The 27,277-nt window shown below is 40.1% G+C and overlaps 1 long non-coding RNA gene across 3 annotated transcripts; it reads left to right on the top strand.

Annotated features, from left to right (window-relative positions):
* Window positions 1–12,709: 12,709 nt before the first annotated feature.
* Window positions 12,710–23,667, top strand: LOC119006453. Of its 3 annotated transcripts, XR_005070798.1 has the most exons (6): window positions 12,710–12,861; window positions 13,442–13,493; window positions 13,697–13,761; window positions 13,909–14,002; window positions 22,132–22,262; window positions 23,437–23,667. It is a non-coding gene; the product is annotated as an uncharacterized LOC119006453 (long non-coding RNA). The 3 variants fall into 3 exon arrangements; XR_005070799.1 differs by lacking the exons at window positions 22,132–22,262; window positions 23,437–23,667 and adding an exon at window positions 14,116–14,406; XR_005070797.1 differs by lacking the exons at window positions 22,132–22,262; window positions 23,437–23,667 and having other exon boundaries at window positions 13,909–14,406.
* Window positions 23,668–27,277: the final 3,610 nt, after the last annotated feature.

The raw sequence follows: 27,277 nt of genomic DNA, 5'->3' as shown, positions 1-27,277 counted from the left end.
GAACTCTAATTAACAAAACCTTGGTGTAAGCACTGCCTTGGTCGAGTATGGAGAACCATGAGAAACCCCCCAGATTATCCATCAGGTCTTGGATGCGTGGAAGAGGGTGGTGATCTACGACGGCATTGCGATTCAAGCCCCTGAAGTCGACAGCCAGCCATGGTCGAGCAGGTTCTGGATATATTCCTTAACTTCCCTAACTCTCTATGTACAGAGGCTTGGGAACTGAATTGTACAATGTTTGGACTGGTGTTTCGTCCTTAAGATGAATTTTCAGTTTCAGGTTCGGGATGCAACCAATATCTGAATCATCCTTAGCAAACACATCTGACTATTCATACAACATGTCTACAATCTTCTGTTTGTCCTCTTCCGGGTGGGACACATGAACAGGTGGGTGCCATCCCTGCTTTTCAGTGCTGAACATGTGTTTATAGTATAGAATATAGGTATGTAGGCTCTGAACCAAATGGAAACAAGTTAACTGGTCTCACCTCAGTCACTTCCTCCAATATGCTGTGAGTTGTTCTCTTGGTGAGGTAAATGTCATGTTTAGTGGTTTTCTGAACAGGGATTTTGACAACTTTTGTTGTTGAAAAGCATTGTCCCACCCCTTGGCCATTTCCTGACTCTGCAACTAACCTTGCAAATCTGCCCAGCAGGAACACCTTTCCTGTTTTCTGTTTCCTGTTTCTTTCCTGTTCTCACACTACACTCAACGGAAGTTTCATCAGGTGTCAAAATCTGGAGAGAAGAAACTAGGGCTTCCACTGCACTGTCACTGATAATTAAAGCTTCTTTTAGTAAAGAAGATAGCTCAACCCCATCTGTCAGTTTCTGGTTTGTTTAGATTATCTCTACTATGACATTGCTGCCTCAGAGGGGAAAAATAAGATTGCTCTGACTGACTAGGACTGGGACTTGTATGGTAACACGTCCATAGTTCTTACTACCCGGAGTTCAACATCTGCCCACCCATCAAAGGGTACATTCATGCCGTTAGCTGCAGCAATGTCCAAGGGCTGGTCAGAAAGGAGGGGTTTAAGAGGCTGGATTTGGACATTGGGAAGTGCTCTATCCATCCATGCTCTCTCTACTATTGTCACTTGAGTGACTAGTTTGGGTCTAACTTTAGGTAAAGTCTGTATAACCAGAAGCCCCATTCACACTGCCGTTTGCATGCGGGTATTCTGCGCCAATTCTCTGCACCCTCCTCCATGTGAAAGTTTCAGATGCGTAGAGGACAGAAATGCTGATCCGCCTCTGGGGGTAGTATCAGGGCCGCATTATTGATGAACCACCCCAGTGTGAACGGATAAGCCAGAGGCGCGGAGTGGGGGCGTGTCTGTCTGACTGGGTGTAACTGGATGTGCACAGGCCCACCCAGATTGACAGATTGCCCACCCAGTGAGATTCATGAAGAAAAAGAAAAAAATTAAAATAGGCCGATATTTTTTTTTTCATATAATTTGCTTTAAAAGTTTCATTGTGGTTTTTATTTTCTTGAACATTTGAAATGTAATATACACAAAAAATAAAAACAAACTTCATCTTGAAAGTGATTGACCAGTGTCTGTAAATTCACCAGCATTTAGAAAGCGGGTTACTGGAGAAGATACAGCTGTTGGACAAATGCTAAATAGGCTAAACTGTTATCTTTGAGCAACTTTTTCAAAAAACCACCATCCCAGGAGACAAGTCATGCTAGCTTTTGTGCTAATGAACCAGCTCCGACCCACAGACCGCCACTGGCGGTGGTATCTACTGAGTAAATCTGGGCACCTTTGGATTTATCATCGCTGGAGGAACCAGCCACTCAACCCAAGTTTCCAAGATTCCCAGCAACTGTAATAGGTGGAAAATCACAATCATTCAACGCCAACTGGTATGGGAAGTATACATGGAAAGAGTGCACCAAAGAGCAAGATGTGGTTTTTTGTAAAGCTTGCAGACATTTTCTGGAGATGCACACAGAGCGTACTTTTATAAGAGGTGGCTACAACTGGAACCATCTGGGAGATGCCTGTGACAAACATGAGAGCAGTAAGCCACATGCTGTTGCGCTAACAAAACTGGCATCATTCAGGAGCAGCCACGGACCACAAAGCTGCGGGACAGTGTTGAACCAGCTGCATGGTGATGTGTCAGCATTTGTGGAGAGAAACCGGGAACATGTTAAGGTTGTCCATTGCTATGATGTGTGCCAAGCTTGAAATCCCACTTAGGGGCCACAGAGAAACCGAGGACGCGCTCAATAAAGGTAATTTTTTGGAGCTTTTTAAATTTGTGTCAAAATATGCACCAGAAATTGAAACTGTCTGGAGGAACTGCCACGAAATGCCAAACTGATGAGCCACCACGTTCAGGATGAGCTCCTTGAGGCTGCAGCATCAGTCCTGCTTTGTAAGATAAAGGCTGAACTGCATAGACAATATTTTGCAATACTTGCAGATGAGTATAAAGATCTGGCAAAAAGGGACTTAGTGGCTATTTGTGTCTGGTTCATTCACGGACGAGTCATCAAAGAGCGGATTTGTTTGCGCAGGGGCTATCACAGAAGATCCTGGAGGTCCTTCGCCCACTTGAACTGGATCCTACTCTCTGTGTCGGGTTCAGGCTGTCCTGAGAGAAAATTTCCCGAAAGCCATTTATGTACATTGTAACGCTCACCAGCTTAACTTAGTGTTGTGCAGTGCAGCCAAAGAATTCGGGTATGTCAGCACTTTTTTTTGACACTGTGAACCAAAACACAGTTTCTTCACGGGGGCTCAGTGGCATGCTCGGTCTATTGAGATCCAGAGCATCGTCCGAGCATGGATCAGAGCACGAGATACTGAAATTGTTGGATGTATTACTGGAGGCTCTCGCTGAATGTGCAGAAATGAGTTTGTTTGAAAAAGTTTATTTTCATGCTCCTCGTATTTTGCAAACTTTTTGACAACAGTGATTTTGCTACAAAGGGGATGCAGAGCTCATCACTATGTCTAACAGACTGCATATCCCTTATAGAAACGCTGAAAGCTACATATGTGACTTTCCAGGATGATTCTGATGGCGACTTTGAAAAAGTCCTGAGACAGACTGTAGAATTAATGGAAAAGCACGAGATAGCTAACTGGGATGTGGCTGTCTCCCGTGAGCGCAAGCTGCCTTCAAAGGTTCACACTTCTGTTGTCACCACAACATTGGGGAAAACATCAGCTGTCAGAAGCAACAATGATTGAAAAGCTCTGTGGAACTGTGTTCTGGACAGACAGATATCAGTGTTAAACTGCCGATTTAAAGAGGACACATACGGAGGCATGTGAACATCGGTATCGTTTGCACCTGGATCTGCCACTTTTGGCGACAAAGACATTCTAAAGGCTCCATGTGACTTGTATGGGATTGAAATAGCTGATGCCGAACATACCGTGTTCACTCAGCACATAAGAAGGAAAATGGATCGGGACAACTTCCCCACACTGATGGAAATACTGGACAGCTGCCCTTTGGACATTTTCCCCAATGTGAACAGTCTTTTGAGGGCTATCAAGACTCCTTTGACCTCCTGCAGTGTCGAAAGACTTTTCTCTGCAACCAACAGGATCCAGACACGCCTGAGATCATCCATGCTGATTGGACGCCTCGATAACTTGACTCTTGTTATTTAAAAAGGAAATGATTGACAGTGCGGATTATGATGACATAATCAATGCATTTAACTCAAAGCCCAGAAGACTCAGCCTTGTATAAAGACTGTGACAGTGTAAGACAGTGTTTTTTTTTTGTTTGTTTTATAATTTTTTATCATAAATCGTTTACATACATCTCATTCAGCTTTAAAAATAATCAGGCCCAGCTTGATTTTTCCAGGCCCAACCATTAGCTACGTTATAGCTCTGCCACTAAACTGCATGGGTCCTTCACTCAACTAAATACAGAGAAATGTCCCACAAAGTAACATTACATGACCAAACAAAAGTATTGTAGTAACTGTAACTGTCAATTTCTTTGAGGAAAACAAATACCTTAGCTAGGTGGAGAAGCATCCATCCTCCCATCTGTCCTTCCGCCTGCCCTACCGTCTCTTCATCACATTTCTTCCCGAAAAAACAGCATCTGTCACCGGCAATAAACTTTAACTCACCGAGTGTTTGTGATGAAAATAAATCACGGTGATGGTCAGATCTCCAGACCGAGACTTTAGAGAACTTTCCCCTAGAAAACAACCTCCGTCCCCGCGAGTGAGGGAGTCAGACAGCGTCCTGTTTACCGATGGCGATTATGTAATTTAGTGCGAAAAACGTAACTTTGTCACTTTCCAGGATGTTTGGTGGTTAAGGATCTCAATCACTACACATTATAACAGCATCCACATGATTATAAACTGTCTGCGGGTTTAGATTGACCGGGGGGACACCTGGGAAACACCGACATCATCATCGACTTTAGGAGCGACAGCACCAGCTTTCTGTGTGAATCACCATCAGCAGAGAACTGGCAAACCACCGCTCCAGAGATAATGCGGAGATACTGTGTAAAAAGGGCTAGTGTTCACCAGATCATTCAAATAATTACAAAATATTGGGGGTGTCTGTTTACACCAAAACTTAAAATGTGGCATTTCCAACCCACTACATTTGCCTGGCAGTTTTAAGGAGCCTGATGTGGTGGGCAGCTGGATAAGTGTGTGGTGAGATGAGGTCCTTTGAGACATGGAAACCCAACATTGCTGAGCAGATGCTGCATCGCTGTTCAGATCGATCTCAGGTGTGATCCTGCGCTTTGCTTCAGCAGTGCTCTACAGAAACCGACAGCCCCCACCCCAGCCATCTCCGCCCCTCCTGACCATTCTGAGTGATCAATACCTGTTTAGAGCCAGCGTTTCAGGACTGCTCTCCACCAGCCTCTTTACTTTTATGAAAGGCTCTGGACTCTGATTTCTATCACTTCACTTTCACGCAGAGTTATTGATTACTGTCACGTTCCTGAGATTGCTTCTCTCTGCTCAACACCCTTGGACACGTGTTGAGATGCTGACATGTGTCCCCGAAGCCTTTCTGGCTCTCCAGCAATTTGATTTGCTGTGGGCATGCTGGAGGATGAATAGATAATGGGATGTTTCTGATTGACTTGCTTTCACTGCGTAGTCTAACGTAACAACAAACTCAAATGCGAGCTAATATGTGGGAATGGTGTATATGGGCTTGCAGTGCTGTGCCTATATGTCTGAGAGTGTGTGTGTGTGTGTGTGTGTGTGTGTGAGTGTATGTTTGTGTGTGTGTTTTTTTGTGTGTGTGTGTGTGTTTGTGTGGTAAATCCTCCAATTTGGATGACAGAGAGGCAGGGCTGCTTTGCTCTAAATGAGCTCCCAAGAGTGAAGAGTCCTCCAGTTTTTATCCCTCCCTGTAGGTATGCAACGCTGAGGAGCTGCCAGACACACATGCACTCATGTTCACACGCACACACACACGCACACAAACACACACACACACACACACACACACACACACACACACACACACACACACACACACACACACACACACACACCACCTTGAACACTTCTACACTGTGTTCTAGCAAACAAACAAGCTTCACTACATGGCAAAACGTATGTGGACACCTGAACAATGCATCCATCTGTTATAGCTGAACATATCCTATAAAAACATTAAACTACGAGTGTAACAGGACACGAAAAAAACACATTATCATAAGCACAGCGGAAGCTGGCTCACCTCAAAATGTGTCTGTCCTACCCATGACATCGCTTCACATCACTTCACATCAATTTGCTTTCACCTTTCAGGCTATAAGAGCACTAGTCAAGTACTGCTGTAGCAGTCAAGTTGATACATACCTAGATCAATAACTTGTGCAATAATTATTCTCTATCATTCACTAAAGTTTATAACTCTACACTACATTTTACACGTTGTAACACCACCACGGGGGAGACAGGCCATTTATTAATCTGTTGAACTGTTGGATGGTCTCTACAAATAGAATAAACACCTTGAGAAGCAAATCAATAGAGTGGTGTAGCGATACAGTGGCTTGCAAAAGTATTCACCAACCTTGAACTTTTTCACAATTTGTCATGTTACACCAACAAACCTAAATGTATTTTAAAGGGATTTTATGTGATAGCCCAACACAAAGTGGTGCATAATTGTGAAGTGGAAGGATACATGGTTTTAAACATAGAATAATAAATAAAAACAGAAAAGTGTGGGGTGCAAAAGTATTCACCCCCCTTTACTCTGATAGGCTTACATAAAATCCAATGCAACCAGTTGCCTTCAGAAGTCACCTAATTAGTAAATGGGGTCCACCTGTGTGTAATCTAATCTCAGTGTAAATACAGCTGTTCTGTGAGAGCCTCAGAGGTTTGATAGAAAATATTAGTAAACAAACAGCATCATGAAGCCCAAGGAAGTTGTGGAGAAGTTGAAATCATGGTCAGGATATAGAAAAATAACCCAAGATTTGAACATCTCATGGAGCACTGTTAAATCCATCATCCGGAAATGGAAAGAGTATGGCACAGCTGCAAACCTATGAAGACATGGCTGTGGCACCAAGAGGCTCATGGGAACTCTGGAGGAGCTGCAGAGATCCACAGCTCAGGCGGGAGAATCTGTTTACAGGACAACTATTAGTCATGCACTCCACAAATTGGGCCTTTATGGAAGAGTGGCAAGAAGAGAGCCATTGTTGAGAAAAAGCCATGTAGTTTGCTACAAGCCATGTGGGGGACACAACAAACATGTGAAGCAAGGTGCTCTGGTCAGATGAGACCAAAACTGAAGTGTTTGGCTTAAATGTAAAACTAATACTGCATAATACCCTGAACACACCATCCCCACCGTGAAACTTGGTGGTGGCAGCATCATGCTGTGGGGATGCTTTTCTTCAGCAGTGACAGGGAAGCCGGTCAGAGTTGATGTGAAGATGGACAGAGCCAAATACAGGACAATCCTGGAATCTTGGAACAATGGAATGGTTTAGATGAAAGCATATTCATGTGTTAGATGTAGAATAATTGACTAAAGTTGGCCTTTAAAGACAGATTAGTGAGTTTATGAGTGTTGTTCACTGTGATGACGTTTAATGTACCTGACAACCTCTGTAGTCTCATTTAGACACTTTTTAGCAACTGCTAACCATTTTTAACATGCTTAGATTTTTAATCGCTTGACAATTAAATTGTGGGACATTAATTATCTAATTTATGTTGTAACAAAAAAAATATATCTTCAGGCTGAGGCAACCACACACCTTAGTTCACGCATATAGCCTATCCTTAAGTGTAAATACCTGCAATTATCCCTCCAGTTAGTTGGAACTGAAGAAGCTTCTTGGATGAGAGGTGAAATATGTTGTAATTTGAAGTCCAGTTACCTACAATATAGCACTTAGAATTACCATGAACTGAAAACCTTCATCAACATTAAAGAACATATTTCTCCCTTCTTAGCTTCTCTGCACTGGCTTCCTATAAAATCTATAAGCGAATTTAAAATCCTCACATACTCAATACGTAATGACCAGGCAATGGCAAATCTTAAGGACCTAATAGTACCCTATTACCCCACCTGGACACTGCACTCTCAGGATGCAGGGTAACTTGTGGTTCCTAGAGTCTCCAAAATGAGGAAGCATTCAGTGCACCGACCCTAACACCTGCTTCACACAGTTCCTCCAGGTTTGACAACTCCCATCTCACACCTGCTTTGCCTCTTTTCTTAATGCCCATGTCGACTACGCTGTTTTAACAGCCAACGCAGGAAGCTACAACCACCTTTAATCCACGCAGAGGAAGCGAGCTGGATTAAGGAAGACACGACTACAAGTAGTTTTGTAGTCCTTAGACGGAACACTCCATGACGTCACCTTCCAAGAGATCGTGACCGCTATTTTGGCTCTATTTCTTTGTCTCTCTGTCTACTGTCTCTCCCACAGCTTCTCCCCTCTCCCTCCCTCCATCCCTCCCCTTCTCTTTCTCTCACCTTTTCTAACACCTCGGTTCCTTCTCTGATGACCGAGATATTATTTGCTGTGAATTGGCGTTAAACAAATAAAGTTCGATTAACTGGAAACAAAATAAATTATTGGTTTGATTTGATTTTTCCTCTTTGGAGGTGGTGCCCCTAAAACGAGTGCACATGCATTGAGATTCCATGACACAGGCTTAGGTTTTTTATCATCACAGTGCAAGCCAAAATAATGTGAACTGTTGGTCTAAAATGTCATTGTATGCTGTTGAGTACTGAGTTTAGTCAGAGGTTGACATAAAATCAAACACACACACACACACACACACACACACACACACACACACACACACACACACAGTGCATGAAGTTGCTCACTGTCTTATGTCTAATGCACAGTAACATGACCTGGCTGTTTGGGTTGATGCAACTAAACATAAATAATCCCACAGTAAACAGTTGAACAGTCACCATTGCTGATGAACACCCACCTGACATGACAAATGTTTATGTAATGTTTTAGTTTTATTCTTGTAGAGTTTAGTGTGACTTCTTTCCTCATCCTCTGAAAGTCTCCTTGAAGCTACAGACAGGCTGCCAAATGAAACACATTGTTACCTTGAACAAAACCCAACTTGCTCTTAGCTCAACATAATAAAGGTTTAACCATTTTTAATCTCACATATTATATATCTTTAGTTATGGTAAATTGACTGTATTCACGTCTCTACTCAGAGCCCTTTACAATGCTTGCCACATCCACCAATTCAAATATACCGTATCTTAATACATATGAATGCCAGAGGCTGTCATATCAGGTGCAGATCTGCTTTTCATGAGTGATGCAGCGCTTTCTATAAAAGTGCTCTGTGATATTTCTACACTAACCTATAACCACAGACTGATGGTGCAGCCATCAAGAGCTATTTGGGGTTCAGTATCTAGCCAAAGAACCCTTCAAACCAAAGGAGCTGGGAATCAAACCATCAACTTTCCAATATGGCAGATGACCTACTCTTCCTCCCGAGCCACAGGTGTTGTAAAAATAAAGTCCCTGCAGTGATTGATGGTGTTTCCTCTGAATAATTGTCTGTTTGTTGCGATGTGCATAACAGCAGCAAGGCTGTATGCCAACAGAGGGAGTCTCTGTGGGATGATTAACATTCCAGGTAGACCGCAGATCAGCGAGTTACTTCTTAAATGAGGTTGACAGAGGGTCTTTAAATTCTGTACAACCGTTGCTCAAACAAACCAATTGTTTACAAGAGTGCCAATTAGTTCATCAGTCTTAATTAGCAGATATTTACAGCAGTGGAAAAATAATCAGTGGACCTGCTGTATATGTACATGGACATAATGTGTGAAGATCCACGGTCATTGCACAAATTCACATACATACACACATGTGGAAAGGCACTAATGGATTAATTAACTTAAAGTAATTAATAAACACCCACTGTTGAGGTCAGAGAGGATACCTTGATGAAAATCTGCAAAAACAAACCTGCCAGGATAACAGCACTAAGGTGATGTATCATTGTTAACATCCATCACTTATCATACCTGTCCCTGACTCTGTGTCTCCCATACCTACAGACACACACTTGCACACAAACGCAATAGCAAGCCAGCACAGTTGTTTGCCAATTGTTATTCAACCGGTAGCTGTGTTGTGTGAATTCCTTCGCTCAAATCAGAGAAAGAGGAGAGTGGTAGAATGACTTATTTCCCACAAATGGACTGCCTCACAAGTAGCTGAGCAGAGCCATGAAAGCAGTGATTTAGAGCTGAAAGAGGAAAGCCACATACACATGAATAAGAAGGACAATTGTACACCTGCCCTTGACAATGATCGGCGAAAGTCTAAACGAGACACAAGATTGAAGCCACACTAATTTCACTCGCCTCAGCACCACCTCAATTTTACAAATGTGAATTCCGAAATCTTTTCATTTGCAGGGGGAGTATGTGTTAAATCTAGAATTTGAATATCCTTGTTCTCTCCTCTGCTGTCTGGTTTCCTACCTTTCACACCCTCCCACCTTGTGTATGTTTCCAGTACAATGATTTAATGCTACCTGCTAAATGTTTGAGTGTGTTCAATTACCTAAACTGATTTTAAACACAAAACCACCACATGATTACACAATATAACAAAATGAGAAAGTTTGTGTTTCATTGATTAGAAGGTCAGTAGTTATAATGTACTCTAGTGTGAACTGAAATTGTAAGATTACAGTGCACAAATGCCCTACAATTACCCCACAAATACATTAGGTTGATTCTTCAGTCACTGGTGTGTATGTTGCCCACTGCTTCCTTGGGATGGGTTAAATGGAGAGAATCAGTTTTACTGTGTTGTACATTGTATGATATGTGATCAAACAGAAAAACACACTAAAACAGAAAAAAACACATATACTAAATTGATCAGATAACATCGGCAAACAAACACCATAAAAACAATTTACTGCTACAATATTATGAAATGTAACTTAAGTTTCGACTTTGGACACAACAGACCACAAAAAAATGGACACAAGGATGAGTAAATGAGAAGTTTTGAATGACTAATTCCTTTGTACTGCAGTGTCCATACATAGTATACATAATCATAATCATTTCACCGCCTCCTGATGGAGCCACAACTGAAAACGACAATAAATCATGAAAATCTGGACATTTCACGTATTTCAAGGTAGCAACCTGTTTAATAACCTAACCCTTTAGCTTTAGTAAGACAGCACTTATTGTTAAAGCACCTCCTAGCTACTATTAGCTATTACTGTTAATGTTACATGATGCGATAGGAAAGGTGTAAACTACCTCTTAATTATCAATGCATACCTTGGACACATTTTTCTTTGACTGGAAGTGAAACACACTGGTTGTGATCAAACTGTAAAGTTAGCGAGGAATATGTCAAATGTTATTATCAGATAACATATTATTATAAGTAAGTTCTTTGAGATTGAAACAGATTTCAGAAAATCTACAGATTTTCACTATGCATCACGCTGTTAGTTGCTGATCAACTGACAAGTGGTGAAAGGATGGTAGATTCTCTACATTTGTATAACTTGGGACCTGGAACACAGAAGCATAACATTATCCCGACATTTCAGCCTCCCGTCCTGAGCATTATGACAGAGGAAAGTGGATCATGTGTTAATATTGTCAACTGTCTATAGTTTTCATACAAGTTTTGCCTTTCCTAAGTGAGACGGAATTTCGTACTTAGAGATAATGGATTCACATACATGTAACCGCTGGACCTGTATTACTGTAATTGAACATAAGAACAACCAGGAGCAAATTCTAAATTTACAGCCACAAAAAAAATATTTTCCTCCTTTGGAACCTGCAAAACATTTATATTACATGTAGTTTTTGTAATTTAATATATTACATCTTGCAAAGCAATGCTTAAGTGGTCACCTAGTGTCATTTTAGTTGCTAGGTCTGATGAGTTTATCAGGGAGGACAGCCATTATGTGAGCCCCAGTTGCCTCTGAGAGAATCAGATAGTGAACCTGACGAGGCCGTCTTCGTTCCTTATGAGATGAGCTTTCTGCCATGGCAGCTATTACACAGTGAATACCACTTAGCTTAATGACAGAGAGGCAGTAGAGAGAGATGACTGGAAGGGGAATTGGTCCTGGTGGAATGGCCAAAAGGAAACCTCAGAAAGCAGGAAGGCAGCACATGCAATGATTAAGGTTGCTGTGTGGACTATTTATTGTGGATTTTAAGAATTTAAAGCAGACAGGTGAAGGCCACAGGAGGAAGTCAGTCTGAAGCTTAAAAAAGTTTTGAAGACCAAGACCAAACACACTATGTTAATTCACCTCAGCATCAGTCAGCATGTTTGCTTTGTGGACAATGCTGAAGATAACACCTACCTATATTAACTCCATTAACAGTAATCTGATGTTCGGAGATTACAATAATAACCGGACATGTCAATAGACACTAGTATAAGAGTATGACTCATTCATGACTGACTTTGTTCAGTGAGGGAAGTGGTCCCACCAAACATTACAAACACAGTACTAACATTACATTTGTCATTCACTTCAGAATTTTAATGTTTGCTCAGAAATAGGATTAGTTAAGAGCTGTACTAGAACATTTAAACCCGTAGTGCATGACTTGTGTCCCCCTCCTCTGGCAGTGAGAGTAATTACACAAACACCACTGACACATGATGTATGCCAAAACACATTTCCTCCTCCGCCCCCAAGAATGCTCTCTTCAAATCCTCCACTAAATGCCGTCTTTGTTATCTAAAGGATCACAAACTTTTCCTGGACGCCTTTTAGATTTTTCTGCCAGTTGATGTAGCATTGTTATGGCTGCTTCAGCTCTGGCAAGCCAATCTTTGTGTCAGGTCAGGGTAAAAGGGAAAACTATGGAAGGGGAAGCTGGACCCAAATGCAGTTACACACGGAGTCAAAGATAAAGTGAAACAAAAAGCGAGCTTTAATAAAGCAAAAGCCGAAAACAAGAAAAAGCCCAGGCAGACAAAACAGGACACAAAGCAAAGTAACAACTGAAACAACCAGGCAAAGTAGCAACTTAACAGCAAGACAAAGTACAAAGAAAAATCAAAGTTCAACTTAAACATGAAAAACTCAAAATCAAAAAAAAACTAAAAACCAAGACATACCAAACGGGACAGGAACATGGAACAGGAACATGGAACATGGAACAGGAACATGGAACAGGAACATGGAACATGAGCATGGGACAGGAGCATGGAACAAGCGCAAACAGAAAGCAATGACCAGACAAGGAGTGAGGGGAACACAGAGACTAAATACACAGACACTAATGACATGACAAGGAACAGGTGAGGAGAGAGGAGGAAGGAAACCAGGTGAGATAACGAGGGGGAGGAGCACAGAGGAACAGACCAGGAGGGAACAAGACAACAGACAGAGGGAGCCAGAGGGGAGAACACAGGCGAACTTAAAGGACACATGAGGGCATGGAAAAATCAGAACATGAGACACGAGACAAGGAAAAACCAAAACACAGAACACAACAAGACATAGAAAAAAGGACATGAATCAAAACCAAAAACCAGATACAAGGACAAAACAAACAGGAGTCATGACACTTTGCTGTTTGATAAAATACATTGCTGCTGGTGTGCCAGAATTGAAAACGCTGTCACTCTGCAACATACAGAGAATTACCTGGTGATGGTAGACTTAATTATCACTGTGTTAGCTTGTTTAGGAAAATCTAACATTTAACAACCTTTTCAGGTAAACCACTTTGTTAAAAGTGAAAACACCAAAGAAAACTGGACTTGGACTTTTTTTTTTTTTTTTTTTGCTTGTCTTCATATTTTGATATCCCTGAAGCGTTGTCTTGTTGTCACAGCCAGAATGCGTTTTCAATCATGCATGTTCCTAATTTTAGACCTGATTGCTTTCACATTTGTATTTTAGGTCTGTGGACACCAACCAAGAGCTGTAAACATGAAGCCATGGCACACTTTTGGTAATGTCAATCTGCATCCTCAATACCGCACAGACCAATGGGGGAATTACAGTGACTGACACCGAGTCACGTAGCACTTTGCTGAATAATGGGCTTATTTATCATCTTTGAGCCCACAAAAATAATTGAATTCAATCATGACTGAACTACCTCACCATCCTGACCTCATCCTGACATGGGCTTTCTTGCTTTTTATACTACAGTCGTCCTGGCTCCCCTCTGTTGTGCATCGGCGAGACAAATGATCACACTCACCCTGACAGAACTGGTAGGACTATTTACTCCCTTGTGTGAGACTTGGCTGAGTTTTCACAGTCCAGTGGTTGGTCTGGTTTGTGTTTGCATCACAAACTAACCACATCAGATGTCTCTTGAAAGAACACTGAGATCCTCCTTTCACTCTGTCTCACTCCAGTTGTTGAGTTCACACCAGAGTTTGCCTGAGAGCTTTAACAGCAGCTAAAATGAACTGAACCAAACAGGCAATGTAACCCAGCTCATCTGAACAGGTAAGATGTTAAAACACAGCTGGACTCTAATATGAGTATCATTCTCCTAAACTGCCTATGATGTTTGTGATTGGAAGGCTAATGCTTCTTAGCATGCATTGGGTATTTGGCAGGATACACCACGGACATGACACTAGTCTATCAAAAGGTTGACACTACAGATAGGTAACCACTTTTGCACTCACACCAGTGGACTGATTCCATGTCACTTATTCTGCATGATATTAGACCACAGGAAGTGGCTACTATTACTATTCAACAGAAAAAAATCCCACATTTCCCCATTAACTTTAGCCATTGTGGTTTTTAAGTTATTATAAAGTAATCATCACATACAGTTGCTTTAAGGAGTCCTTTTTACAACATACAACTTTTTGATTTTTTTGTTTTATATTTCAATGTCCATCTCCTGTCCTCGTTTCAATAAAGCATTTTCATGTTGTTGCTTTTATATGTATGTCTGTGTGGCTATTTGTGTTTGAGAGAGAAAAAGATAGCAGGCATTCAAGGTGAAAATGTCTACCCAGTGGGAGATGATTTCAGCATCTCCAGCAGGCTCCATTCCACTACAAAGTTCAGATGAGCTGCAATAAAAAACTCCGCAGTAGCTCATCAGGTGCAGCCGTGCGGGCAGGAAGCAACGCTGAGAGCAATCTATTGTATGAACAAAAACACTATTCTGAAACATTAATGATTCCTGCACCAATAGGAGAGCTTTTGTCTTTGTTGGCCGGAGCGCTTGCAGGGAGATGCCCTATTTTGACATCAGCATCACAGTCAGGTGCCGTCAAGATGTCAGAGGTCATCACAATACCGGCTGAAGTAAAGCAAACAGCACTGAGGAGAGTAAAGAAAACACCAAAGGCTGATGAGAAATGATGAGGAAAATGGTATAAATCTCACGGTCATGAAAGTTAGAGGTCCAAGGTCATGGATTTACGAAGGCTGTTTTATGGTCCACCCACTGAACCTCTTTGTGGATCATGTCAAAAAGTTTCTCTTTTCCTCTCCTAAAGGGGGGGTTTGATCAATACACCTCAGCATCCTGTTAGCTTTCATTTCGGCTGACTGTGGGACATAGAGACAAAGTGAAATACTTCACAAAGCACAAGAAAGACATCCTGATCAGAATAATAAATCACCCTATGAATAAATGATCAAGCTAGAATGAAGAGTTGACGCTGGGTTCCATGTCACATCCTTTAGATGTTCTGTGAAAAACATAATTAGATGGATAATAATAAAATATGTTTTTCTTTCTTGTTTTACTTTCATAAAATATCTCCAGCAATTAAATACACATCTTTATACTGTATAAATAATACAGAAATAACATTCTGCTGCTGGTAGATGATGAAGATCAGAGATGGTGAATTAAGTCAACACATCATATCATAATAGATCCATTGCCAACTCCAAAACAAACATCACCATTCCAATCAACAATAATGAGTATCAGTGACATCTGCACCAGACCTTTGTCATACAGTCACAGTTTGGTTAGGCACTCTTCTTCCTTTCATGGTGCACTGTGGTAGACTCTGGCATGTTACTACCACCTGTTGTTCAGTGGTAATGTGTGCATAAATTGATGCACCTGCGAATTTGTGCATGCTCTTGTAAGTAAACAAAATGGGAACCCAAATGCTGAAAAACAGTTCTATACGTCACAAGGTCGAAAACTACCAAGGAAACGTTCACACACAGACATACACAGAATTACAGACAACAGCAATTCCATAAATATGGGACACTGTAAACATTGCCCCTTTCATACCTGATTATTATATCATCACCTGTTACCAATGAAGCCGTTTACCTGTAGAAAGTTCCAGCTGCAAGCAAATTCTGAATTAGCAGAAATTTACAAAAATCTATGAAGCTGATGTCATAATACATTATATATATTGTCTTAGTATGATTTTCAATTGAGTATATTTCATAAAGGATTTACAAATTATCTGACTGGGCCTGGGCTCCTGGTAGGAAAATACAACTTTTTTATATGCAACTTTAATCATGTATGTTACTTTAATAATGACCACCACAACTGTACTATAAATACAAAAAAAAAAAAAAAAAAAACACTCACAGGTATTTATTTATACAAGAATTAATCAAATTTAAATGGAAACATATTTCCTCAATGAAATGAATGGCAAAAGAATAAATTAAATTTACAGCTTCTTTTAAAATTGTTACTTCTCTGTTAAGTTTCAAAACAAAAATATTTTGCTGTGTACAGGTGAAAAATAAATAGGTACTCTTTAAGTCCTCTGTTACAGGCAAAAACACCTTTTTTGACTTTGAAAGAAAACACCTTTTGTCTTCTATACTTGAAGATAAAAGAAACCTGATCCTCTTAAAATGCTCAGTTTGCCTTCAAAACAACTGAAAACTCAATATGTACCTGTGGGCCCACACATATTCACATGAAACACTATAAATGAAACTTAAACCCGTTGCCTTCTTGGACTTTGAACCTTCCCTTTTGCCTGCTTCTACTGGATTTTCTGGCTATGCCGACTGACCACCTGGTTTGATCCCCGCTTCTTATTAAACACAGTTTCTGCACCTGAACTGTTTTCTGTGTCGTGCTATTGGGTTCTTGCCTGCCATTTTTGTTAAACCTGACACTCTCCAAAGGCCCTAGATTCAATTTATTTCCTCATTGACCCCCCTGTTTAAGTAATCCCTGTATCACTGCTATTAAGACAATGAAACATTACATCACGCATCCTATAATGTATTTATTCTACCTTTTTAGACTTTAATGTTCTTTTAAAGCGGCTATGTATCGGTACAAAGATAATTGTTAAATTATTTTCCTTGCCCAACACAGATAAAGTATATATTTTGCAGATATAAATTGCTATATTACTAAAGGAATAAAATAACCTTACACAATGGATGACCCTTGGTAGAGTGCTTTTCTCAACCACGGTCCAACAGTTTTCTTTGGTACTCAGGCATTGATACCATTCAACTAAATCTGTCAGATTTTTTTTCAACTTGATCCATTTATTATTTCTTGAAAAATTAATGAACATGGTGAAACACGGCATATTACAAAATTATAAGGAAAGTGAAATAAAAATCCAGGATCAGTCCCTTTATCTGGGTCAGCATCAACTGAAGAGCTGTAGATATGGATCCATATAGGATGCCATCTCGACTGCACTGATTCCACTCAGTCTTCACACATCTGGAGAATAAGAACAGCCACATCAGAATGTTGTTTGTTGACTTCAGCTATGCATTTAAAACAACCTCAACCATGAAGTGGATTGGAATACATTCTGGGCTTGAATACCACTGTGCAACTGGATATTTGAGCATCCTGACTGGAAACATCACAAATTGGAATGGTTTATTATGGCCCAGGACAGGAAGGCTCTACGGCTGGTGATTAAACCACCAGAATATCACTGGTACCATCGTTAGAGCATCAGTGACACCAGTGATGTGAGACATTTGCACAGAACCCAAAGATACTACAAGATAACATCCACCCAACCACAGGCATTTAACAATGAACAAACCCATGGGTGACATGGGTGAAAACAGAACCTCCTCGTTGGAGATGTTAATTGATAAATGTGTCATTCTATGAATCAACTAATCAGAAAAAAATAATTGTGAGATTAATTGATGAGAAAAAATAATAAAAGGTTCTGCCCTCAACCGTGTTATACTCAGTGCCAGGTAGAGCTGTGATAACCCAATGCAGTTTTGAGTCTGAAGTATTTTTGATTCTTCTTTACCTAAGTCATCCCTTCATGACAACTGTACAGGGATGAGTTCTTATATCATTAAATGAAGGCTAAAAGTTATGCATAATTATGATTGGATCGATTTAAGTGACAGCTAGTTGTCTGCTCAGCTTCACATCAACCAATCTGAGTCACTGGACTTGATCTCTGAGCCCTATTTGTGGTGTTGGTGACTTTTAAGAGAATTTTTAATATCAGACACATGACATTTCTTTCTGCACAGTGAATTACACACTGGACCTGAGAAACACAGGGCCAGTGTTTTAACAAGCAACTCTGTTATCTTCACTCTCACAAACCGAGGAGGTGCACAAATTAGCGATAATGTACTATAACTGTCTAATTTGACTGCTGAACGGACAGGAAATGTACTTTACTTAAGGGATGTACAGAAAATAAATGGGTAACAGAAAACACACTGCAAGTCAGCAAAAAGTGTCTGGTGAGTGCCAACTTTGCTGATTGCTGCTGACTGTCCACAAACCCCCTTCGGGCCGGTTGTTGCTCACTATCCTGAGGTTAAAGTATTATGGCAGTTCATTCCGTGATCAAACTCATCTGAGTGACGTGAGGTGAAATTTGCTTATCTTTATGCGTGATAGCTTGTTATTATTAGCTAGCTTGGTAGCCTCTAGCTAGAGCAGCTTCTGTAACTAGCAAGGCCCACCACAGCTCCACCCACGCCACTCCTCCATATCTGTTTAGCTAGCAGTTAGGTGGAGTCAGGTGCCACCGAGATGGCGACAGCTTCAGTTTGGTTAATCACAAACCTATGACTGATGTCAAAGTTGCTCTGTCCACTTTTTAATACAGTCGATGGGTTGTACACAATACTTTAAAATGCACAGGAGTAATTGAATCACTCAGCATGGATAACCAAACCAGACTTGAAATAACTTCCCTCCTGTTTTTCCCTGTGTCAGCAGGTGACTATATTAATTAGGTTAGAGTCCCAGTATGAATCACCCCACCCCTACCCACCTGTCTCACTACCCCTGACATGAAGGAGGCATACATGATAGGTAGAGGCAAACGTCTGTGTGTTTGATGTTGTTTGTGAGGGAGTCTCTGCGGGTAGCGGAGGGGAGATGTGAGGCGGCGCTGTGTTTCTCCTACAGAGCCTATGAGAGAGCTGAAGCTGTCACAGTGGGAGATGGGGCCAACACATCCATATGTAATCTTTACTGGGATCTGCTTCATTGTGCCGCGGTGCCAACACAGCCACAGTCAGTGTGATGGATCCCATGCAGGAACCACTTCCACTGTTTAATAATCCTAAAGCATAGACATGTTCCCACAGTGTATTTAAGCAGGTATTATACCATGAGAGTCTTCAGTTGGGCTTGTTAGTCACTGGCCCTTTAAGCGGTGCAAACAGACCTGGTATAATTGAGAGTGTTCCTTGTTGTGACATATGTAGGTATCATCTGTATGCAAATAGATACAAAATGAGGATGTCCTATTTTTGCTCCGTCTACTGAGAGTCTTGACTGCTTCCACAACCCTGTTCAGCAACGTGTTCACCTGCCTCCAAGATTATTTTCAAGCAGTTTCCATTTTATTTAGCTTTGACACTGATGAAATACCATCCAGACTGAGTCAGGTCCATGTATCATCTGAGCATTCAATTATTCAATTTATTCTGGCAAATGAAAAACTGAAAAATGAGTCAATATTTTGTTTTTTCTTTATGCACCAAACATTGAAAACTGGTGTTTAGTGTCCTATAAAAATATATAGATAAGGAAAACAAAACAAAATAATACATCTAATTGATATTTTCCATAATTGTTATGCCATTTCCCACAGTACATTTCTGCTGTGTGGCCAGGCTTTGCACATATGAATCTTGGACTGCTTATGGAATGTAGTCTGTGATGTGAGACTGCAGTCTGACCCACAGTCAGAGTGCCGAGGAACAATGTCTGCATCCTGAGCACCGTGCACACTGGTTTTGCCTTTGCCCCACTAAAGGTGCCCACACCTGAGTCTGTGATGTACTATAAAAACACAGAGTGAGGTGTGGACGTCCCGGACCAGATGCGAGGGCGGAAAAGTATTGTAAATCCAAAAACATATATTTTTTGTGTTTAAATCACGGTGAACTTTTGTAAACTATTAAAGGGTATATTATATATTATATTTACAACAACAATATGTGATCATAATCAAATGCATTTGTTAAAACTACAAATATCGGTAACAAAAACGGAAATACTATAAACAAAACAATTTTGTAAATTTGACATACAAATGTTGTAAAAACTACTGTTTTAGTCAGTTGTTTTTAAAAATACAAAACATATGTAAGTCACTTTACAAGTTTATTCTGTACTTTTAACATGATTGATGAAACGATGCAAATTGAGGTAATAAAAATGTTTTCATAACAAATGTCATTATCTATTTATATATAAATATATACAATTATAATAACATAGTTTTTATAATTTAGGCTCTTTGTAGCCTATTGTAGAGTGTGTGTATATGAAATTAAAATGACTGATATATGCAAAGCAACACTTCTGTTCAGTCATGACCTTGTATGTCTTAGGCCTATGTTTCTTCTAGTCTTTAAATTTTAATGTAATACTTAGCCTACTGGTTTTTGACAGATTGGTGTGTCATTATCACAGGCTAAACAAACCAAACAGCGCCTCTGCTAGCATCGATTTATGATTTATTTGAAGCCCACTGTATTTATAGAGTGTGTATAAGGAATTAAAATTATTGAAAGTAACAAGTCTGTTCAGTTCTAACCATAATCCTTGTATGCTTTATGTTTCTTTTAGTCTTTAATGCAATACTTAGCTTACTGGTTTTATATTTACATATTTTTTAAAAAATAATAATAATTTGAGCATTGTATCATTATCACAGGCTAAACAATCAAACAATGCCTCCTCCAACCACTGACTTGTACTCTCTCATTGTGCACTGAGTCAGCTGTTCAGTCGGAAAATTGATAGCTTGCACAATAACTTCATATTTCCTTTTTCGCGAGATCCAGTGAAAATGTGTGCTGAAAGCACATGGTGTAAGCAAGCACCAGTCAATATTTAGCTAGCCTGCTAAAACTAGTAGTAGCTAGATCAATGCGTGATAACTTAGCTTTGCTGAAAAGCACCTGCAAATGCTTGAAAAAAAGTGCATCTTTTGTAAAAAGAAATTGGATAAATTGAGAGAGTATATACTACATCGCAGAGTGCATAGAAATGAGCCTCGTTGTCTTTTCAAATGTGTTGACGCCAATTGTAGTCAAACATTTACCACTTAATCAGCTTTCAAGGACCATTTTTATCATGTGCACAATGCACCTGCACCGCAAGCTGCTCCTAAAGCTGTTGCAGATTTAAAATGCGCAGTTTCATTATGTGCCAGCAATTTTCACACGGTGAAAGAGCTAGTGTCACACTTAAATGGTCATATTGGAGAGGGCAGGTCTGTGTCACGTCCAGTAAGTGGTTGTAAGCATGTGTTTACAAAAAAAAATCATCATTTACTCCTCACATGTGTAGGAAGCATAAAGCATGCTCTCCTGATGGTATTGATGACACGTACAGGGAAACTCACCCTCAGCCCCCAAATGTCATTGCCAATACAGATGACTCAGAAAACACACATGAAGCCATGCCAAGAGCTAGTGCAGCCAGTGATATGGCAGAGAATGATAGTCAATCTTATGCATTAAAGAGTCAGATTTGTTCTCTGCCTGTCATCAGGGACAATAAAGAACAACATACTCCAGAAATAAGAAATTCACAAAAATGTTTAAATACACGGAACCCCAAAAAGTGGCACTGGGAATGGATGAAAACATCCGAAAATGTGCTTCTACATACCAGTGGCAGAAACTCAGAAGAGTTTTTTACAGTCAAATTTATGGAGGAATACACAGTCAGAACAGTGTGTGGATTCTGATGTAGAGGTTTTTATGGATTTATATGATGGACAACATTTCCAATGTCACCTGTTCTTTAATGAAAACCCTGAAAGCCTCAAACTGATTTTGTGCCAAGATTCATTTGAAATTGTGAATCCCCTGGGTTCTGCTAAAGAGACGCACAAAGTTCTTGCAGTCTATCTTTCATTGGCAAATTTACCCATTCGTTTGCGTTCAAATACTGATAATATGTTTTTAGTCTTGTTGTGTGGTGAGAATGACCTTAAGCGTTTTGGAGCAGCCAAAGTTTTCTCAGAGTTGTCGGCAGATCTGAAATCCTTGGAGACAGATGGAATAAATGTAGATGGAGAAACAGTAAAAGGGGGTCTTTGCTGCATTGCTGGGCATAACTTGGGTTCTCACTGCATAGGTGGGTTTACAGAGAACTTCAGCCGCTCTCAATATTTTTGCAGGTACTGTGAAATCACAAGAAGTCAGTTTGAGCTGATCTGAATGCCTGTGGTCCTCCACGCAGCCCAGAGATGTATGACGTGGCTGTTGCTGATCTCCAGCTGAAAACATCCAAGGCATCAGAGGAATAAAGGTGAACTCTATCTTTAATACCCTTGAGTCTATCCCAGCCTGGTCTCCCGCCTTGTTTAGGTCATGACCTCTTTGAAGGAGTCTTGTCATATGATCTAGCACTGTACCTGAAGAACTTTGTAATAAGAGAAAAAAATGGTTCACATACTCACCCTTAAACAGGCGCATCAAACAGGTTAAGTACAAGGGATCTGAAGCACTCACAAAGCCATGTGCTCTCAACCCTGACGGAGCCAAGTTATTAGGGCAAGCCATTCAAAAGTGGAACCTTTTGAGATTACTACCAGTTTTGATTGGTGACAAAGTGCAAAACCATGAGGATGAAGTGTGGCAGTTAGCGCTCCAGCTAAAAGACATGGTGGATAGTATTTGTACTCAGAACATTTCCTTGTCCCAGATAACATATTTTTTGATCCAAGAATATTCGGAGTTGGGAAAGATGTTGTTTCCTGAAATTCAACTTAAACCCAAGCATCACTTTTTGCACCATTATTCAGCACTGTTGTTGAAATTTGATAAGGTTGTGGGCGCTTAGGTTTCAAAGGTTTAGGTTTAAACACAGTTATTTTAAAGGTCAAACTTTGTCAGAGCATCATCGGATGTATCAGGCATATCTTTTAGCTAAGCAAGAATGCAGTAAACTACTGCAAGTGAAGGACAGCTGTGCGTTTTATCCCAACCTCTACAGTGACACTATTAAACACTGAGTCAGGGAGTTAGCCTTTTCAGAAAGCAATACCACAGTTACAGTTTCAGTTCAAGGGCACTGCATATGAAAAATGACAGCTTGTTGTGTACAGAAATGATGAGTATATGGAGTTCGGTGAACTTCCACTCATCTTGACTCAAAATGGCACATCTGGGTATGTTTTGATGGATATCCACAAAGGCATCTTCCTCTCAGAATACCGTCTGTATTATGTGACAAAGGACAGTCTCAGGTTACAGTGTATCAACACTGATGACCTGCCCGAGTTCTATCCTTTGGTATGATACATTGTTGATGGATACCAAGTCATTCCACTAAAACGCAGTATTGTGGCAAAATAAAGTCCAACTAAAGCTCACTTACTTTTCAGTGTAAATAGTTTGAAATTAATATAAGTGCTACCTGATACATGTCCCTGCTCTGTTAAGTGTATGTACTGTATATTTTTTTTCTGTTCTGTTTGAAGGTGGCATTTTTTTCTTCAGTGCAAATATGATTGACTCAGAGTGAACCTTCCTAGATGTCAACATTATGGAAGTCCTACCAGAACTTCACGCAGTAAACAAAAACATCCTGGAAGAGCACTTACGGTCTATTGGAGTCGAGACGTGTGACGATCAACGCTTTGTAACAGAGGCTGATTTGATGACAGCATTAAGACCAGTACAAGCCAGAAAGCTTCTTTCTGTGTGGAAACGGAAATGTAAGTAAAAACACCACACACCACCACACAAGACAGATGCATTAATTGGAATGTAAAATTTCTGCCCCATGAAGAAACTCAAGCGCCAGCAGCAAAAGATGGAAAAACTCAAGGTGATGTGCCAGCACCCTGATGCCAATCCAGAGGAGGTAAAATGTCTGATGAAGTACACTTTTTACACACAGCATCAACATGTCAACCAGGGAAAAAGTATCAAAAGCCTTAGAGAGGAAGTGGTCGTTTTGGTTTGATGAACTTGGCATGTCAGTCCACTTCATGGAATTCACTGGTATTGACCTCAAAGAGACATTCACACGAAATTAGGATTTGAAGTGAAAAAGGCTTCTCAACTACATGACCACAGTTTGTGTCTACAAGAGCAAGAAGTTCTCTCAGACATATGCAAGGCTTCAGATGATGTTTGAAAGAGATGCTCCTGCTTCTGCTCAGCTACTTTGATGAGGAGGAGGAGTCCATGTTCTTCTATGTAGACGATACATGTCGGACTCTAGACAGGTCTTAGTCTGCATCTGACTCTCGGCCTTGACTCTGGGTGTGGCCTGAGTTTTCAGACTGTTTTTATATACACATATATTCTTGTAGTCTTTTTTTTTTTTTTTTTTTTTTTTTAACTGATACATTTAAATGCTTAATATGCTTTAATATGCTTTTATTCTATAGGTGTTTCTTTCTCGATAAACCCAGACAAAGGAACCAATGAGGAGAATTAAAACTCGAAGCGTCGTCTCAATGTTAACCCTCGAGTCCTCACCCTGATTCAGGAACTCTCTGATCATGAGTGGCGTTAAGCCTAAATATGGACTCTCTCTGTTGACTCTGACTGGTTGTTTGAGAAGAGGCACTGTTAGTTTTCACTTTGTTGAATTCACAGTGTGTATTATGGTAATTAAGGCACAATTTGTAATTTTCGTGTTAAAGTCTTAATGGTGCACATGGTAACTTTTTCTTGTAGAGGGTCCACCACCTGCTTGTTTCATGAAGATGTTCTTGTTTTGCAGGAATGTTCCACAGTATGGTATAAAACTTACCTATCTTGCATTTATTCAATTAGAACTGTTTTTACTGCAAAAAATACCTTAACAAATGTACCTTTTTTGCATGTTGTATATGTTGAAAATGAATGCATCCAGTTGTTTACAACTATTGACGATGGTTGTTACATTTTCCTCTCGTCTTTTCTCGAGATGTCTTTTTTGCATGTTTTGTGTAGGCGTAGAAGTAATAATTTTACAGGTTTAAATGTTACATTATAACTTGATTATTACTGTTACTTACTGTTGTTCTACCAGTTTAAATTATTTTTTTATTTGATATTTCCCTGATAATTTTACCATTTGCAGATGCACAATAAGCAATTATTACATGTAAAAAAAAAAGTACAGGAAATGGTCTATTTATGTACAACACCATTATGCGAAATTAACACATTTTTTTGTAGACAGTTTTTTTTTAATGTGATACAGCCGTGATTTCATTCGCTGTAAATCAATATACATATTTTGTCAGTGAAATTATCTACTGTGCTGCTGTATTTTTTACATGAATTCTCTGGTAACCACAGCTACCAGCGTTTTCCTGTTTGTTCTTTTTTTTTTTTTTTTTTTTTTTACAGTATAGTATACGTGGACAATTGAAATTTCATAGATGATGTGCTGCTATTTAAGCAACTTGTTATATCTGCCAATTTGTTCTTTTCATTTTCATTTCAAACCTTGGATGTCAGATTAAAAAACACAACTTGATATTTTAATTAAACATTAGGTAATAACAACACCACACGCAGTAGATAGAAGTATGCTGATGCTTTGAAGCACTTACACAGTGATTTGAACTGACTTGTTGACTTTTTGGCTGTTTTGAAATGCTGAAAACCAGCTCATGTTTAGAGTCAGAGGACAACAGTATGAAGGCTGTGCTGAATATTTCATCAACATTAACATCCATTAACATCTTTGATACAAAAGAAAACCATCTATTCAGTCCTGAGTCCTACAGTGTGTGTGTGTGTGTGTGTGTGTGTGTGTATGTGTGTGTATGAGAGAGAGAAAGAGTGAGTGAGTGAGTGCGCACGCTTGTGTGTGTGTGTGTGTGTGTGTGTGTGTGTGTGTGTGTGTGTGTGTGTGTGTGTGTGTGTGTGTGTGTGTGTGTGCATTGAGCTCTGCCAATGCAGTTCAGTTTTACAGCCAGGTGTATGTATTATTTACCTTGATATCTCCTTTGAGGCAACATTAATGTATGATTGAAAAAAGGAAAGTTAAAGCGATTTACACTCCCACTGAATCAAACACTAACAACACATGTAGCCTGCTGATTGAACAGAATGAACTGCATATTCAGGAATCTGTTTCTGTCAGTTTATCTGCAGGCTAGAAACTAATAATGAGCTTATCTTACCCCAGGCAACCAAATGTGACACCTCATTCCACGGCCAAAGAGCTGGGCAGGCGTGACAGGGAGAGTGTGTGTGTGTGTGTGTGTGTGTGTGTGTGTGTGTGAGAGAGAGAGAGAGCGAGAGAGAGTGGTTGGAGAGTTACAGGGAGGCTGTTCTCTATCTAAACCTGACCTTGACTTTGTCCCCTACTCTCCACCACTCTGCCTGCTTTCAAAAGAACCATCCCTCTCTCTCTCACAATATGCTAATATTCACACATCCACTTCGGTAAAAAAAAAAAAAAAAAAAAAATTGCAAATCTTTTTTTTTATTTTTTTTTTCCCCCCTGCCTCTCCTCTTGATCATTCTGGGGTGGCTGTGAAGCATCAAGAGGCATATATTCATTATCTGTCATCATATTCATTTCTATGCTAATGAGAAACCCGTTCCCGATGAAAATCTGTTTTCAGTCCCTCAAATAGAAGTAAGTGGCAATCACGTATTGTTTGTTTTCGAGGTTTGCCTTTAAATGAGAGAAGACATTTCCAACACTGTGCCCTGCACAGGCTATATTCCATAAATCATATCGTACCCCAAGCAGTACAATGCAAATACTAACCTGTTTCATCTGTAGTTCCCAGTGCAGCCTGAGCCTCTCAGCACCGTGACGTTACATTGATTAAACAATATTCGAGCCGAGAGGGGGAGAAAACGCTAGTTTGATAACCATTGATTGATGGGGACAGCAAAAGCAATATCATTCTAAAAATGTTGTTTCTTTTTTTTTTTTTTCAAAATTTCCGAAAATGAATGATGAGCCTGCTGGGGAGGGAAAGGCTCAGTCTGGCTTCCCAGTGCCCCCCAGTCCATGTGTGTAGATGTGTGCGGAGAGGAATCACTCGCGGCAACATGTTTTGTTCATGGCGGACTGATTTGAATTTTGACAGCAGTAACACGAGCAGAAATTACCATACTGGGAAAACAAGTTTGGCGGGATCTTGCTAATCTGGGACCCCAAGAGCCGAGGTCAATCAACCAAGGAAACGATCCAGTGAGTAAGATGCAGCACACTGATACACAAATTATTTTAAAAAAATAAATCCTAATCATAATAAGCTAAAAGAGAAAAAAAAAATGTTTTAGCTTGCATGTATTAAAAAGACATTTCAAACAGTCTCAAAAATAGGAAATGTCCTCTTTTGCAAATACTGT

Source organism: Acanthopagrus latus, chromosome 17 (genome assembly GCF_904848185.1).
Source record: "Acanthopagrus latus isolate v.2019 chromosome 17, fAcaLat1.1, whole genome shotgun sequence".
NCBI lineage: Eukaryota > Metazoa > Chordata > Actinopteri > Spariformes > Sparidae > Acanthopagrus > Acanthopagrus latus.
This window is presented reverse-complemented; position numbering and strand designations above follow the sequence as displayed.